General features: G+C 40.6%; 1 pseudogene; it reads left to right on the forward strand.

The window, feature by feature from the left end:
• Window positions 1-428: 428 nt before the first annotated feature.
• Window positions 429-1,369, forward strand: LOC124976453 (olfactory receptor 4F6-like; annotated as a pseudogene).
• The last annotated feature ends 12,193 nt before the right edge of the window (window positions 1,370-13,562 follow it).

The following is a 13,562-nucleotide window of genomic DNA, read 5'->3' on the forward strand; positions in this document are numbered from 1 at the left end:
GCACCACTGAGATGTCAGTTATTTTCATAGTACTCAGTTCTTCAGTCAGTCATCATTGTCTTACCTACATTTAAAGGTATTTTGTATCTATATGCACCACTAGTCTGCAGATCCACTGAAACCAGAATCAATGTTCTACTTCTACTTCAGAACTTGACATATATACTAGTATGTGAAGTATATACAGAACTTGCATATACTCATGGTGAATAGTAGTTGAATGGATAAATGCACTAATTTTTCAAAATATGTTATAAATGTTTGTAAGGATTTCTTTCTTAATTATTCTAAATTATAAAAGAATTTAAATCTGCTTCAATATTTATGGTTATTAATTATTTCTTATTGATTTTTTTTTCTTTTTTGGTTTTTAGGTAGTGCAAGGAATTAAAAAAAAAAAGAAAACAACAACAACAACAAAAAAACAAATGTATGAATCCAATTTCTCTGAAGTTTCTGAATTTATCCTGCTGGGACTTTCTACCTGCAGACCAGTGCAGCATTTCCTCCTTGCCTTCTCTACAGTGTTTTATCTCACAATTATTCTGGGAAACATCCTTGTTGTGTTCACAGTGACCTTCGACCCTCATTTACATTCTCCCATGTACTTTCTTTTAGCTAACCTTCATTTATCGATTTGTGTTTTTCCACCTTGGCAGTTCCTAAAATGATACATGACCTGTATTCTGGGCATAGAACCATATCATTCCAGGGGTGTGTCATGCAGATTTTTGTCCTTCATGTCCTGGGTGGATCTGAGATGGTGCTCCTGGTAGCCATGGCCTTGGACAGATATGTGGCCATCTGCAAGCCCCTCCACTACCTGACCATCATGAGCCCACGGATGTGCAGTTTGCTTCTGTCTGGCGCTTGGCTTATTGGTATCATTCACTCAGTGATCCAGTTAGCTTTTGTTGTCCATTTGCCTTTCTGTGGTCCTAATGAAATAGATAGCTTTTACTGTGATCTTCCCTGGTTTATCAAACTGGCCTGCTCAGACACCTACAGCATGGAGTTCATGGTGACTGCCAACAGTGGGTTCATTTCCTTAGGCACCTTCTCCTTGCTGATCATCTCCTATATCCTCATCCTGTTCAGTGTATGGAAACGCCCTTCAGGTGGCTTGTCCAAGGCCCTCTCTACCCTTTCAGCTCACATCTCTGTGGTGGTTTTGTTTTTTGGACCGTGCATCTTTGTTTATATGTGGCCATTTCCCACAGTGCCAGTGGATAAGTTTCTTGCCATTGTGGACTTTCTGATCACACCTATCCTGAATCCTGCCATTTACACAATGAGGAACACAGACATGAAGCTGGCAATGAGAAGACTGATTAGTCAGCTCCTGGGTCTGAGGAAAATCTCCAAATAACTTACAGGAGCTCATGTAGTACTTTTTAAAAATATGGTCTTCTGTAAACATAGGTGTTTAAAAGGCTCTGCTGTCTTGAGAGATATTTTTGTTCCTTCTCCAGCAGCCTGAAACCTGTTTATTTGAAGTTAATAACCAAGAAAGTGGTTATATATTTAATTGGTTATCTATATTTTATTGTACATATAAATTATTGAGTTTATAACACTTTTTTGTGTGAGCCACCTTTTGATTAATTTAGGGAAAAACTAAAAACTTTCATGAATATCAATCTACTGTGTATTTATGTAGAGCTAATGGTATAAGTTTATATTTCCTTCTATCATTGGGTTAAAAAATATTCTCCTGTATCTTGTAATGAGAATTGGTTCTTATCACTGTTATTTTTTGTCAAGCAAAGTAGGTTCATATTCTATTTTGATTGGGTTTGATTTCTTTTTTAATTTATAATTTATGCTAATAAATATTCTCTGTTACAATAATATAGTTTTTTGCAAGAAATTAATTTTGTCTAATAAAGTAAGCATTGTTTAATATTTACATATGCATAAAATAATAACATTAACTAAGAATAAAGTAGAAGTATTTTAATTTCTATGTACATATTAATGATATGCCATGTAATATTTGATATGTGTTTACATTGTATAATGTTTAAATCATGAAGGAGTTTATACTTCATTTTGACATGACTAATAGATACCTTCTGCCTAACTGTGGTTAGAGACTTGGCTCCAAGTTTGTGCAAAATCACTTTTGGGCTTCCTAGTTGGGCAGAACAAAGGCTATGCTCTATAGTTATTTAGGGCCTATGGTTTGGTTACCTGCCAAATGATATATATTTAAAGCAAAACCACTCTTGACCTTTAACTCCAAAATGTACATAGTATTGCAAGGGCATAGAGTATTTACAATAGACATCATTATATTCTTATCAAATGATTGAATCATACAGTTTATGTTCCCATACTAGTGCAAAAGAGAGAGAGAATAGAAATAGGAAAGACAGTGGAATGAATCTGACATAACATTCCTATGTTCATATATGAATACACCATGGTGAATCTCAACATCACATAGGTCCTCAAGAATGGGATCCTAATTAGAGAAAGATGTACTCCATATTCTTATAAGAATGTCAAAATAGACTCTGCTGTCATGTATAACTAAAAAGAACAAATAAAAATTTATAAAGAACACTAGTTAATTGTCTTTTTAAAGAATTTTTAAATCATACTTTTCAATTATTTATAGGAAAAAAGTATATAAAATCTGAAAAACATGGGTTCATTGTTAAATGAACTTCTTCACTCTACCCCATCCTTCACAATAGTCTATATGTGTGAGATATGTATCTGATGAGGTCCTGTTCTTACTAATTTTATATTAGTAAATTGATAATACCACTTTAAAAAATCTTAAGACAAGATGAAGAAATAAAGTAATAATAGTGCTGTGGTTTAAAGATGAGCTATCCCCCAAAAGTTCACCAGTGTGGCAATGCAAAGAGTTTCAGAGGTGAATGATTAGATCATGAGATGTGTAACCTAATCAGTGGATTAACACTGATATCAATGAACTGGGTAGTAACTGCAGGCAGGAGGAGCGTGGCAGGAGGAAGTATGTCACTAGGGATGTCCCTTTAGGGTTTATATTTAGCCCCCTGGTGATCAGAGCTCCCTCTCTCTCTCTCTCTCTCTCTCTCTCTCTCTCTCTCTCTCTCTCTCTCTCTCTCTCTCTCTCTCTCTCTCTCTGTTTCTCCTTCCTGGCTTCCATGTCCTGAGTCACTTACCCTCTATCCTTGATGTTCTGCCTCACTTCAGGCCTAGAGCTATGAAGTTGGCCATCCATGAACTGAACTTCTGAAACCGAGAGCCAAAATAAACCTTTCCTCCTCTGTGTTCACAGAACTCAGGGAAACACTTACATATGTTGATTGTAAAAGACATTGCAGTGGATACAGATGAATAGCCAGCTAGAAGAGATGTGAAGGGCAAGGCAAGTTGGAAGGGGCATGTGGCTCTAGATGTGCTGCCCTCTAGGACCCGCAGGTATGGTGAATTAACTTTGCTCTCATCCATTTTCACCTACCTGGAGGTCAGGGTGGGCTGAAATTTCTAATAATCTAATCACATAGTAGATTTTCCTAGCCTTCAGCCCCCATCTTGCATCTGTCCAAAAGCCCATCAAAAGTCACCTCACTAGAACAAAAGATACTCCTGTGACCCAGGAAATTTCAAGGTATTTAGGAGTTCTGTGTCAGGAACCAGGTCAAATATCATAAAGTTGAACAAAGATTCTTCTAGCACCCCTATATAGCAGGTTATTAGGAGCTTTGTCTCAAGAACAAGGGCCTGAGATGAAACATTACAAAAATATTCTCCTAGCACCCCTATTGCTCAGGAAATCAGAAGTTTTGTGCCAGGGGCTGGAGGAATAGACCAAGATGTAATTTCTTATTATTTCACGGTCTAATCCTTGGACTTTAACCAGAGAGCACAAAAGGGTCCTGCAAGTCAGAAGTACTGGAAAATTACTGGAATCACATTCAATCATGAATATGTAGTTCAGGCCATCATTGGATTGTGTGACTGTGTCTCCTGGAGTAGAGGCCACTCATACTTGCAGGTTTCTTTCAGTTTTGTCAGGTTTCCTAAGCATATAAAGAGAAGTTGATGAGATCCACAGTTTCTCACTGATACTAAGGATGTGCCCTTTGTTGATTGGTTCTTTTATTTTAATCTGTTCTAATTAGTTGTACATGTACGTGTACCATGATGTTTTTTATTACTATAGCTCTGTAGTATAGTTTGAGGTCTAGTATTGTGATACCTCCTGCTTCATTTTTCTTGCTAAGGATTACTTTGGCTATTATGGGTCCCTTTTCTTTCAGAATGAATTTCATGATTGCTTTTTCTAGTTCCAGGGGTTTTAATAGGAATTGCATTAAATTTGTATACTGCTTTTGGTAGTATGACCATTTTGACAATATTAATTCTGCCTATCCAGAAGCATGGGAAATCTTTCCATCTTCTAAGGTCTTCTTCAACTTCTATTTTTAGTGTTCTGTAGTTTTCATTGTAGAGATTTTTTCACCTCTTTTGTTAGATTGATTCCCAAGTATTTTAATTTTTTTTCAAGGCTACTATGAATGGGGTAGTTTTCTTAATTTCTCTTTCAGTGGATTCATCACTGCTGTATAGGAATATGCTTGATTTATGGGTATTAATTTAATATCCTGCTACTTTGCTGAATTCATTTATTAGTTCTTGAAATTTTTTGGTGGAACTTTTTGAATCTTCTAAATAGAGAATCACATCATCAGCAAATATTGATAGTTGGAGTTCTTTACCTATTTGTATACCTTTAATTTCTTTGGCCTAACTGCTTTGGCTAAAGTTTCAAGGACAATGTTGAATAAAAGTGGTGAAAGAGGGCATTCTTGTCTTGTTCCAGTTTTTAGAGGGAATGCTTTCAATTTTTCTCCATTTAAAATTATGTTGGCTATTGATTGGTTCTTGATATTTCAATTGTTCTACTCTTGGGCTCTTGCTGGATTACACAGTCTTTTCCTATAAAAGGGAAACTTACATGCTTTCTGAGAAATCAAAACTGATCCATAACATGGAGGGGCATGCTAAGAAGGCTGTTCTCTTTTTTTCCCTTATTGTTGAACTTTTCTCTCCCTTTCCTACTCTCAACAGCCTATATTTCTCTATCTCAGTGGCATCATTTCAGATAGGATATTGTTCATTCACTTTTGAGCTGCCAGACACAAACGAAGTAGCTGTTTGTTGGCTAGTGGAAAGCTGCTTACAGAGCACTGTCCATGTGATGATTGAGCACTGCAGTGCCTCAGTCCTTGTCCCTGATGCCAACCCAATAATGAGGACACGGTTTTAGAGAAAAGGAAAAAGAAGTTTTATTTCTTTGCTAGCAAAGGAGAAACAGGGGACTCCTGTCTCAAAGACTGTGATTCCGCCCATCAGCAGGAACAGAGGACTTTTAAAGAGGTGACTCAAAGGGTCCTTTCCATGTGTTCTCTTCCTGGAGTTGTAAATCACTTGTTAATTTGGGAGACAGTCATTTCTGAAATCCTCTGGTACCATCCCCAAAGTCAGGGTTAATTCTTTCCTATGGTGGAACTGTACTCAGGGACAGATAACTGCCTAGGGTGGGGAAGAAAGGTAATACTGTTTCCCCTGAGACTGGGGGGTGGGGAGGGAGGAGAGATTAGGGAGGAGCAGGAAGAGAGGAAGAGAAAGAAACATGTCCATTTTAAAAATAAGTTGCAGTGGCAGAGCAGCAAGGATTATATGCAAAGCATAAAGTGGACCACTGTTACAATTTGAGTTACTCCTCAGAGAAAAGGGATTTCCTGCTTGTGAGTGTAAGCACCGGGGCACGGTTCGTGACCAAATAAAATCAGACACAAAGTGGCAGAAGCAAGCTTTATTGGAATTTGGCTCTCAGGCGAAAATCCCAGACCCCCGGGCTACAGCTCAAGTAGGGACCTGGAGAAAATCGCAAGTGGACCTGGCTGCCCAGAGTTTTTATAGGCCGGAATGGGAGGGGGTCCTGCTGAGTGACAGGTGGATGTGAAGGGTCAGTGGAATTTTCTAGCCCACTCCATCGGTCACCTTTGGCGGGCTGACTTTTGTCTCAGCTGCTCTGCTTTGCCTCCTGCAGTTGCCTAAATTCTGACCTAACAGTGAGCATCTATGTCCTCCTTGTATTCCCCTCATATCATGATCTGTATAAACCATTTATATGTGTCATGGAACTCATATGGGTAAGGCCATCCTCATTAGGTATTTCTTCTACATTCTCCTTTGACATTACTGGTATTTCAGGCTCCCTGATCATTTCATATGCTTCAGTCAGATGGGCAGCTTCAACTAATGTCTCATAACAAGGTAGTAAATGACCTCAAATTGAAGGTCTCTTGTCCAAAATCCTTGCAGTTTTCTAGGATGGCTCAGAACCTGACCTGGAGAAACACTTTACTTTTATTTATCCATTTCTATGAAGGATATTACAGAACACTCAGTAAACCAGTCAGTTAGAAGAGGTGCACAGGTCAAAGCATGTGGGAAAGGGTGCAGAGCTTCCACACCCTCTTGAGATGTGCCATCCTTCAGGAACCTCCATGTGTTCAGCTATTTTGAAACTCATCAAACTCATCTTTGAGATTTTATGGAAATTTTTTATGTAGGTGTAATCAATTCAATCACTGGACCTGTATTAGCTACCATCAGCATCCCCCTGAATTTGTGGTGTGGGACTGAAAGACTCAACCTTCTAATCTTGTCTTGATTTTTCTCCTGACGAGACCCATCCTGAAACTATCTACTCCTGGCCCAAACCCCAGTTATTTCATTGGGGGGGGGGGGCTTTTGTCTTTCCAAAGAGTCCAAGGGTTTTAGGAGCTTATGTTAGGAGGTGGATCAAAGACTGAATGTGTTACCAAGCTTGGTCCTTGTCTCCAATACCAATTCAATTATGAAGACAGATTTTGAGAAAAAGGAAAAAAGGAAAGAGTTATTGCTTTGTTAGCAAAGTAGAAAAAAGGGGGACACCTGTCCCAGAGGCTGTGATTCTGGCCACCATGGGGAGCAGAGGATTTTCAAAGAGGTGATTCAAAGGCTATATTACGGGTGTACCCTGGGGGTTTTTATTCACTTCTTAATTTAAAAGATAGCCAATTCTTACACCTTCTGGCTCGATGCCTTATGTCTGAATTATTTCATTCTTGTGGTGGGCATGTGCTCAAGGACAGATAACTCCACCTAGGATGGGGAAGAAATATACTCCTGTTGCGCCCCTCCCCCAGGTTAGGGATGGGGAGAGGGAGAGGGAGAAGAAAAAAATTACATGTCCATTCCAAAATAAGCCTCAGTGGCAGAGCAACAAGGGTTATATTCAAAGCATGAAGATTACCATTATTACAAATACATATTTGTCAATATCATGCTAGCACATACATGTAAACTTCCAGAATTTCTGGGTTCTTTCCAATCTCAGGAGCATTCTTCTACCTGGTTCTGTCCATTAAATTAGTTGCCTCCACCTCCATTTGTTCCCTTGTGGTGGGAGAGTCCCCCCTGGTTGAGTGCTTTTTGGCACATACACAGTTTATCTCTGTTGGGTCAGGTTGGGAGCTTGCGGAGGAGGGGGGAGGGGCAGCTTCCTTTTTACCTCAGGTTTGTCAAGAGGCTGTGAATTTTTACACTCCGGTGTTAACTGCTTGTAACTTTCCAAGCTGGTGTCCCCTACAGCTGCATTTCTTACATCCCAAATCATTTTACATTTAAAGCTAAATACTATATTTTTAAAATTAATTACTGGGATTTTCTATTTCTCATGACAGGAAGCAGAGAGAGAGGCAGTTAACTGACCAGGGACCAAATATAAAACCCAAGACATGCTCCCAGTGACCTACTTCCTCCAACCACAACTTACCTGCCAATAGTTATCATCCTGTTAATACATCAGCAATCCACTGATTGGGTTAAAGCTCTTATAATCCAAACTCTTCATCCCTGAACCTTATTGTATTGTCTCACACATAAGCTTTTTGGGGACACCTCATATCTGGATCATAACATTCTGATAGAATGAGTGATCAGGCAAAAGGAGGTACTATTTTGGGGGCCTTAAACACATCTAAACAGTTGGTGTCAGAGATCTCAATAAAGTGTCTTGAGTTCTAAATGTCACCATCTCTTGGATAGTATCTTACTATGTAATCCATAAGTTGAAATGCAAAATAGCACATTGTCATCAAGTAGAAATGGCATATGAGAGGTCAAGTTTAGCAGGTCTGGGGCACAAAGGGATTGCATAAGCTTTTGGTGCCACAACTTTAACACCCACTCCTGCCAGATGGCTTTTTTTAACCCTGTTACACAGGTATGACTATGTGGGGTGCTCCTTATAACTAGTAGACTGAAAATAAAAATTTTGCTTGAATATGCAGATGATGTTTGCATGAAATATTGGCAGTAATTATAAGTGAAGGTCTGTAGTCTTGTAGCACCAATCAATAAATGCAAATGCTCAAGCATTTTTATTATGGCTGTGACCAAATAAGACAGTGAAAAGGAGAAATTATACACATGGGAAGAAATTGTGACAGTACATTTGGTTATTCCCTTTGGCTATTAAAGCAAAACATGGGCCTATACTGATTCATGAATAATTGATAACAGTTTATTTGGATGATCAGGACTTAGAATAAAGAGATTAGAAATATTGAAGACAAGTCCAGGAAAAGAATGTTGGTAGTAGATCTCTCAGAATGGGCACAGATTATCGAAATATAGGTGTCCATTTGAATGCTTGCTAGAAGGCGTCCATTGCAGAGGAAGATTTCTGAGGTAGACAAAGCACAAGTTTTTTGTATGTTAGCCTCTTATTTTTAAAAGTTGTCCAGTGCTTGCTCAATGGGTCCCCATATGAGATGACCAGGGTTTGAGGTCCTGCATGCCATACCTCATATACCTTATCTGGCTACCAGCACTTTAGTACCCATCCACTAATATGGCACAGTAGTCTGTGGAGATCCTAGTGGTAGGTTGATGATATTAGAATAGTTACATCATGGAGGAAGTAGAATTTTGTCTCACTAGAATGCACATTTATTGTAGATATGTGTATTCTTCCTATGGTAATATCTCAGCTTGTACCAACATCCATTGGTTTAAGTAGTTTCTTATTTGCCATCATGGTATTTGTGCAAACTTTATTTGACTGCCACAAACATGAAGCAATGTGTCTATGGCCAATGAATTTACTAGTTTGACCACATACATGATCACCCATAAACAGCTGGTCTATTGGAATGTTGAATGGCATAGTGATGAGCCCTGTATGACTCTCATGGGAGACAAGATCTTTATATCTAAGTTTTGGGAATGAAGATGAGAAAGTGGGAAAAGTTCCTCTCATTGTTAACTTACTGCCCACATACAAAATATTTGCTTCCCTTCCCCTAACTTTGGGCTCTATTGGATTGGAGGGCTCTGTCCCTAAGAAAGGTATACTTCCACTGGAGTTGAAAACAATATTTTCATTAAATTGAAAATGAAAACTGACTATGGTAATTTGAGCTCTGCCTAGGAACATTCATATACAAGTCCTCTCGATTAGTATTTGTATAGATGATTCTAATGGAAAACAGTAGGTTAATTAGATCTGCCTGTTTGATTAAAATGTATATACTAGGCTTGCTTGCATGGTAAAAAATGATGAAAACATCAGAGTTGAGGACATTTACTACTTGGAGTTTGTCATGCCTTGTATGCTACAGGATAGTATAATCTATGTTTATAATTTTTATACCCATTTCATGAAATCCATACAAATAGTGCTTAACTCTCAAGTTTACCTTCCAAGGACTTACAGAGTTATAAAGAGAGAAAGGATTCTGGGTAGGATAAAAAAGGTAACTTAGAACATACAATGATGAAAATGCAATGGTTGAAAGAGTGTCCCTTGAAAGTGAATTGAGGCTGTGTCTAAGATGGAGACAACCAAATGATGGGCTGCCAGTTCTTTATGACCATAGGTGACCAGGCATGTGCTTGATAGGGATTCACTTTCTTCACAATAAATATTGATTGAGAAAACTAGATTGCAAATTACATCATTTACTATAATTAGTGTTTCATTTATCAGATTAATAGCGATGTTTTGGTACTTTATTCTTTGCATGAGTTATGCTTTAACATACTTAGTTAAAACAATAAATTTTCTATTTCACTGTTCAGTGTCAAATAATAAACACTCTTGAAAGTAAAATTCATCTCTGAATTCTTCAAGTAAAGCAAAATAAAGCTGTGTTACCTTCAAGAAATTTAGTTCCGGGGGGGGGGCGGGCCAAGATGGCGGACTAGAGGGCGGCTGCATTTCACGTTGCTCTAGGACGCAAGATTCAAAAGAGGAGATAGTGAGAGACTTGGGACCAACTCAAAGCCGCCGGGTGAGTCTCTCCCGTTGGGGAGGCGTCCCAGATGGGGCAGTAGCCCTGGAATGCAGGGAATTTGTGAAGTGGAGTTGCTCGGCGAGACGCCCCTCCCCGCAAAAGAGTGGTAAACACGGACAACTGGGATCATCGTAGAGGAGGCGGCTCAGCACAGGGCTTGGACTCGAGCAACTGCTGGGGCTCCGGACAGCTGCCTGAGGAGGAGCTGCGTGGCGAGCTGTTTAGACCCAGAACGACCGCTTCTGAACAATGGGGGGTTGCCCGGAGGAGGAGGAGAAGCTCGGCGGGTCGCTTGGTCTGGGAGTGACTGCATCAGAACCACAGGCAGGTGCCAGAGGAGGAGCTGCGTGGTGAGCTGTTTGAACTCAGAGCGAGCGCTCCTGAACACTGGGGGACTGCCTGGAGGAGGAGGAAGAGCGCGGCGGGACGCTTGACCTAAGAGTGACTGCATCAGAGCCACAGGCAGTTGCCAGAGGAGGAGCTGCGTGGCGAGCTGTTCGATCTCAGAACAACTGCTCCAGAACACTGGTGGCCTGCCTGGAGGAGGAGAGCGGTGGGACGCTTGGTCTGGGAGTGACTGCATCAGAGCCACAGGTGGTTGCCGGAGGAGGAGCCGAGTGGTGAGTTGATTGGACTAAAAGCGACCGCTCCTGAACACCGGTGGCCTGCCTGGAGGAGGAGCATGGTGCGTCGCTTGGTCTTGGAGCCACCTCTCCTGAACACCCGGGGGGCTACCCCGGGGAGGAGGAGGAGGAGGAACAGGGCGGGTCACTTGGACTTGGAGTGACTGCCTAGGGCTACGGGTGGTTGGCGGGAGGAGGAGACCCGAAGTAAGTTGTTTGGACTCCTAGTGACTGTGTCGGAAGCCGGGTGGCTGTCCGGAGGAGGAGGTGTGTGGCGGGTCTCTGGGTCTCGGAGATGTTGTACGGGGCTCCAGGTGGTGGCTCAGAGGAGGGGCTGCATAGCCAGGCGATTGGTGCAGAGCAGGGTCCCAGGAGCTGGGTGGCTTCTTGCTGGGGGAGCCGGGCAGAGACGCACCTAGGGGCGGAGCAAAGTTTCCAGGGCTGCGAGCGGATTCTCTGGGAGGGACAGCCTAGGGAGACTCGCCTGCGAAGGGTGAGGCTCCCAGGCCCAGGACGTAGGTCCGGGCCCCTGGGATCGTTGTGGAGGAGGACAGCCCAGCCCAGGCGGTGGTTGTAGATTGAGGGGAACCTCTAGGAGGACAACTGACCAGTGAGACATCCCCACCGAGTGAGTCTTCCCGGCCAGGGGAGGTTTTACCACGGGGATGGTGGAACCGGAGACACGGGCACAAGCGGACCTTGCCTCAGCCTGCAGTCTAGTTCCCCGTTGGATGACCATTGGTCAACGGGTGTAGGCGCCTCTGCCCACTAGCAGGGAGTGTACGCCACCTGGGAGTCACCACCCCTAGAGAGGTGGCTTCTTCGTGGAGCTCTGCATTATCAACTTCCTCCAAGACTTCAGGATACCGAAGGATAAGAGGGGATATACTAACAATCTTCAGGGACATTATAAGTTGATAGAGGAAATCTGCAATATCTTAAGGACCCACTGATTCCTGAACAATATGAGAAAACAAGGGAAGAAAATGCCCCAAACAAATCTAGATGTTACATCAATAAAATCCAACGACAGCATGGCGGAAGAAATGACAGAAAGGGAGTTCAGAATGTACATAATTAAAATGATTAGGGAAGCAAACGATGAGATGAAAGAGCAAATGCAGGCATTGAACGATCGCACCAATCGACAGTTAACAGAGCAAATTCAGGAAGCAAAAGATCATTTCAATAAAGAGTTAGAGATATTGAAAAAAAACCAAACAGAAATCCTTGAAATGAAGGAAACAATAAACCAAATTAAGAACTCCATAGAAAGCATAACCAATAGGATAGAACACCTGGAAGACAGAACTTCAGATATTGAAGACAAAATATTTAACTTCGAAAACAAAGTTGAACAAACAGAGAAGATGGTGAGAAATCATGAACAGAATCTCCAAGAACTATGGGATATCATGAAAAGGCCAAATTTGAGAATTATTGGGATTGAGGAAGGCTTAGAGAAACAAACCAAAGGAATGAACAATCTATTTGAAGAAATAATATCAGAAAATTTCCCAAATCTGAAGAATGAAATGGAAAATCAAGTCCAAGAGGCTTATAGGACTCCAAATACACAAAATTACAACAGACCCACACCAAGGCACATTATAATGAAAATACCTAACATACAAAATAAAGACAGAATTTTAAAGGCTGTGAGAGAAAAGAATCAAATTACATTCAGGGGGAAACCAATACGGATATCAGCAGATTTTTCAATCCAGACCCTAAAAGCTAGAAGGGCCTGGAACAACATTTTTCAAGCTCTGAAAGAAAATGGATGCCAACCAAGAATCTTATACCCAGCAAAACTTACCTTCAAATTTGACGATGAAATAAAATCATTCCATGATAAACAAAAGCTAAAGGAATTTACAAAAAGAAAGCCAGCATTACAGAACATTCTCAGCAAAATATTTCATGAGGAAGAGATAAAAAACAAAGAAGCAAATCAGCAAAGGGAGGAATTATCCTAAAGGAACTGTCAAATAAAGGAGGAACCAAGATGAGTCAAAAATTTTAAATATGAACCAAATGACCGGGAATACAAATCATATCTCAATAATAACCCTGAATGTTAATGGACTGAATTCATCAATCAAAAGACATAGACTGGCAGATTGGATTAAAAAGAAAGATCCAACAATATGTTGCCTGCAAGAGACTCACCTCATAGAAAGAGATACCCATAGACTAAAGGTGAAAGAATGGGGAAAAACATACCATGCACATGGACTCAGCAAAAAAGCTGGAGTATCCATCCTCATTTCAGATAATGTGGACTTCAAGCGAATGTTAGTCAGAAGGGATAAAGAAGGACATTTCATACTGCTTAAGGGAACCATAAATCAGCAAGACATAACAATCATAAATATCTATGCCCCAAACAGTGGCTCACCCATGTATGTCAAACAAATCCTTCTCAATTTTAGAAACCAAATAGACCATAACACAATAACACTAGGTGATTTTAACATGCATCTTTCACCCTGGACAGATCTTCCAAACAAAAATTGAACAAAGAAACCATAGATCTCAATAACACAATCAATAATTTAGACTTAACAGACACTTATAAAAT

This window comes from Sciurus carolinensis, chromosome 2 (assembly GCF_902686445.1).
Source record: "Sciurus carolinensis chromosome 2, mSciCar1.2, whole genome shotgun sequence".
NCBI classification, from domain to species: domain Eukaryota; kingdom Metazoa; phylum Chordata; class Mammalia; order Rodentia; family Sciuridae; genus Sciurus; species Sciurus carolinensis.